Source organism: Pagrus pagrus (genome assembly GCF_965226575.1).
Source record: "Pagrus pagrus genome assembly, chromosome: 16".
Lineage (NCBI taxonomy): Eukaryota > Metazoa > Chordata > Actinopteri > Spariformes > Sparidae > Pagrus > Pagrus pagrus.
The window spans coordinates 25,690,187-25,695,191 of record NC_140200.1 but is presented as its reverse complement, the minus strand read 5'-3'; positions in this window follow the sequence as shown (position 1 = coordinate 25,695,191).

The following is a 5,005-nucleotide window of genomic DNA, read 5'->3' as shown; positions in this document are numbered from 1 at the left end:
CTCTCCTGCATCGTGGCGAGGTGCTGGAGAGCCAGCGACAACGGCGTCTGTGCGTCCATGTCCGGTCCCTGTTCAGGCGCCAGATGTGAGCCTCAGTGCTCACTGGGGAGGGCAGGAAGGAGGAGACAGAGGCCGACGGTGCAAGTGTACCGGCTTTTATTGCCCAGGAGGTCAAACAAAACAATTAATAACAAACAAACAGCCGTCTCTCTCGGCCGAGGGCTTCCGCGTCTTGTCGTCACTGTGCGGCTCTGCTTCGGTCCTCCCACAGGACCCAGCCTACTGCAAGAGACCAGAACCAGGTTACAAGCATGCTTATATAGCTGACTGATTACCTGATTCTGTCCAGCTGTCTGAGCACCGGCTGAGCCACTCCTCCCTCTCCTCCAGCAGCCGGCGCCTCAACCACACCCCACTGCCACAGTGTACTTTATTTAATTTCGTATTTTTCCGATCTTTTGCTTAAAATTGCATTTTGTTTAAAGTCATCAAAATCTTATCAGAGATTAGTGTGTTACTTCACAGATGGGCTTTTGATTTCATCTTTTCATTTCCCTTTTTTTTTTATTGGGGGGACTCTTCTGTAGACCTGGAGTTTCTCTCTGATGGCAACTCTCCTGGCTACCCCTCTCCCTCGCTCTGAACTGCCATCTGTCAGTGTGCCATGCTTGTTGGTTCAGCCACTCAGCTGGGTCCTACGGTGGTGGTATAGCCTTGACCGGGAAGCCTCTGTCTTCCCTGTCTTTAGTAGCCTCGCTGATCGGGGTAGGGGGTCTGAAATCAGATTTTTTTCTCCCTCAGCACTCGTTTCATTTCGTTATATTCCTTTCATTTTCTTACCACACCGGGTAATCATGGTCGAAATAAAGCCTCTGGCCATTCAGCAGGATCTCCTTTTCCCATGCTTTACGGAGGACTTCTTCTTTTGTTTTATACTGGTGGAATTTGACCATGGTCTACCTGTTGCTGTCGGCTTCGGAGCAAGTTCCCTGTTCGCCCTTTCGACATGCAGATCGGAGGTTGGGGAGATATCCAGTTTGTCTCTGAGTATATTCTCCACAAAAGCTGTCATCGAGCTTCCTTCTTCGTTTTCTGGCACATTGTACATTCTGATATTCTCTCTTCTTGCTCTTCCCTCCAGGTCAACTAACTCATCATCTCGTCATCGTGCTGAGTTTGAACTTTTAGCATCTTTTTCATCACTTGCTCCATTGTTTGTGGTCTTCTTTATGTGGTCTTCTGCTTCTTCGATTATCTGGTTTGTCTTGTTGAGCTCATCCTTTATATCCTCCAACTGCCGGACTGCTGGTTTTCTTTTCGGAAATCTTGAATCTCTTGTAAAATCTTCTCCATGTTTACTTTTGCTCTTTCGTTGCATTTCTGCTTTCCACCATCTTTCCCATCAGCGTGGGGATATGCTTCGTCATTCTCACTCAATTCTGCATCATTTTTCTTGCTTTTTTCTCTCGTTTCCATAGCTATCCTGCTATCTGACGGTTTTTAATGCTGTGTGGGGTTTATTCTTTGATTAGCAGGGTATTTAAAATTTCTGTCAGAGGAGACCACTTTCTAGGCTGCCATCTCTGCTGTAGGCGGAACCAGAAGCCCGGTTATGCTGCTTTCATCCTCAGAGTCAAGTGCATCCCGAACAGCAAGATGTTCAACCTGCAGCAGTACATCTGGAAGCAGCAGACTACTGGGTCCTGTGCACCACCTCTGCAGCCTCCACTACATCATCTGTCTCCATGCCACCATCTATCACTATAGGTTAGTAGAGAAATATGCAACCTCATGTAACTCCTCTACTCACAGAGCCTCCCTGCACTCAGGTCCTGCCAGCGCTTCACCTGCGCTATTCCTATACTGTTTCTGCTTCAAAAGTCTTTTAGCTCCATGCTGCTTAATCAAAAGTCCGTCAATGGCAGCTCTCATTGGTGCTGTCCACCGGCTGTGGTCCAGAACTTGAACAAGGCCTCCTGTCTTATTGGGTCCAGTGCGGCAGGCCCGAGGAGAGGAGGATACAGGCAGCGATGCTACCCCTGAAGGCATAAAAAAAAAAAAAATCAAGCAAATGCTTATTATGTTGTTTTTTGACAAATTTCAGAAGACTCATATTATGATACTGCAGTAATATGTTTGGCACAGTTCTGTTGAACACAGTGATCATTAAAACCAAATTTTACTTTTGCAGTTGCAACAAAATTCTTTGTGTGGCATATGTGACTAGTTAAATAAAAGGTAATACAACATTTAAAGTTCAATTTGTTGAATTTCTCTTTTTTTATAGGATTTATATTTTACATTCACTTGTTCAGTAATTATTGTTTATTGACAATATATTAATATAACCATCATGATATTAATTGCAGTGTCCATGCCTGTGTTTAACTGTTAGGTCTGTATGAAGGATGGTAGGTGGGTAATTTGAATGACCTGTGTCTATTAAAGACTGCGTCTCTGCTTTCACTGTGGCAGATGCTGGTATCAAGGGTGGCTGGGACTGGGCTTCAGAGCACTGCTGGGAAGACAGGACCGGCACTGGATCCACCTGGACAGTTCCACTGGTCTCCTGAAATATAGCATCAAATGTAGTGATTTAGTCACTCAGTCTGTTGGTCAGTCAGTAATCAACAATAAGTGATTTATCTGTATTACCTGAGCGTGTCCACGACAGCAGCAGGGCAGTGGCACACTTCATCCTGGGAAGAGGACTGTGACTGTGTCTCCTTGTCCTTGTCCCAGTTTAAAAGAACAGGATGGCAGCCTGGCTCCAAATACTCCAGTACAAATCTCTACCCTGTGTCCCCATTTGAAATCTGCAGGGCTGTGTATTTGGCCTTTCCTGACACCTTTAAAGAGTATTTGTTCAATGCCAAAATGAACAGAGGGTCAAACACTGCTGGCAGCTCCACATCAGGCTGCTTCAAGTCCACCAGTCTTTGGAAGTTCCAGCGGACCACTCCAGTCATGGCCTGGGTCTTAAAAGCTTGCAGGACACCCGGTTGCCTGTCACCCACTGGGCTTGGTGAAAATGAAATCCCTCCTGCTGAGAGGTGCCTCTTACAGGGATCCAGATAGGTACAGCTGCGCCCTCACCCTCGGTGTAGTTGAGCTGCAAGGTGCAACCATATCGGTAGAGGATTCCTTCCCCCACCTCAGGGTCGCTCAGGCAGCCTCTCAAGATGTGGGTGCGCTGAATCCTCCACACCTTGCAGAGGAGTACGTCATTGGTGTCCTTTGCCAGGTAGAAGTGATGTAGGACATCTTCAACTCTCGGCAGCAGTTCTCTGGGCGGTGGTACCTTTATCCTGCAGTGCTCTCTTATGTGCTGCTTGGTGGGATTAGCAGGAGATATCCGACAGTAGGTGTATGCGTCCTTGAGCTTCTGGAGATTACTCTGGTCCACAATAACAAGGCCGCAGAGAGGAACTGGCAGAAAGAGCTGAACAGAGGATGGTGTTCCGAGACACACTCCCTGCTAAAGCGCCGCATGCAATTAAACAGGTCTAACTTGACGGTTATGACTTTATTAAACTTGCTCCTTGAGGCACAGGTGTTTTCCAGGTTTCCAGAAGTGGCCTCTGTCAAGATGGCCAAGATGTGGTCCTCCAGCAGTCCCACAGGAGGTGATCCTGAGCCCTAGGATCCAGGACCTTGAAGGCAGCACAGCAGTCCCCAAACATTCTAAAGAAATTTTGTTACAGCTGGACAATTTCTGACAATATTTTTGTACAACATTAATAACAATTAATGATAATATTGATAGTAAAACATAATTTGCTATATTTTTACTATCTATTTATATTGTTTGTTATTTATATGGACTTCTCACAAAAAAAATCAGATTACAGAATGAAAATCTGCGCAAATGAAATAAGAAAGCTGACACAAAGACCATATAAAAACTATGTGATGTACAACAAATCTAGTGCAGTTTTTAAGTGGCATTTGTTCTTTATACCTATCAACCCACTGGTAGCCTGCCTTCTCCACTACTGCAGTGTAGCGCTTAGCCAGACCCTCATACATAGGCTGGAGTGAGCGGTCACACTCCGACTGCAGCACCACTCAGCTTAGGATCATTCAATTCTCATTCATTATAGCATAGGAAGACATTGTGCCGGACGACAGCACAACCTTCCTAGCTACTTTGCGGGTATGATCCGACCTGAGTGCCTGTCCAAAGGTCCCCTGGAGCAGCAGGGTGAGGAGCTCCTTCTGCCTCTGGTATTCATGGCCAAGGCAGTTGACGAGGTAGTGAGAAGACACAGACACTCCACACCAGCCGTCAGCATCTGAGTAGCTGCCAAATGGAGCAGGAGTGTCTGTCTGTCTGAGCAGCTCAGTGATGGTGCTCTGGCCATAAACCCCTGCCTCAGCATCCCTGATGTTCTGGACACTCAGCAGGTAGGCCAGGTGAGCTCTCTCGTACTTCAGATGAAGCACCTCTGTCAGCTGCTTGGCCATGTCCCCTGGTGATTTGCCACTGTGCCTCAGCTCATCCATCACCGATTTGCAGATGGCCTTTTTGTGCGTCAGGAAGGCTGGCACAATGTTGCTGAGGCGCTTTGGTAGCTTCTCCAACCATTGGGGCTTGTCGGCATGCCAGTACCTCTTACAGGCCTTGCACGTGAGATGTGATGCTAATATGTAGTACTGACCGCTGGTGCCGATGATGACTCTGGGCCTCCCGACGCCTGAAGAAGCTCCCAGAGGGATGGGACAACCATGAAGGCAGGGCAGGATGTAATTGTTCTTCATCCTCTCCATGATTGTATACTCCGGCTTCCAAATGAAAAAAGGATGAAGTTGAAAGAACTTGACTGATGGCATCTCTGTGATGGAGTCAATGAGCTGAGGCTGAGGTGGGTAACGCCACAGGGCCAGCATGTTCATGGGGTGACATACTGGACGTGACCCTGGCCACACACCCAATGCCTCCATTTCAGTCTTCATCCATATTTTTTGTTGGAGGGAGCAGTTCCACTGTGCAACATCCTGATCG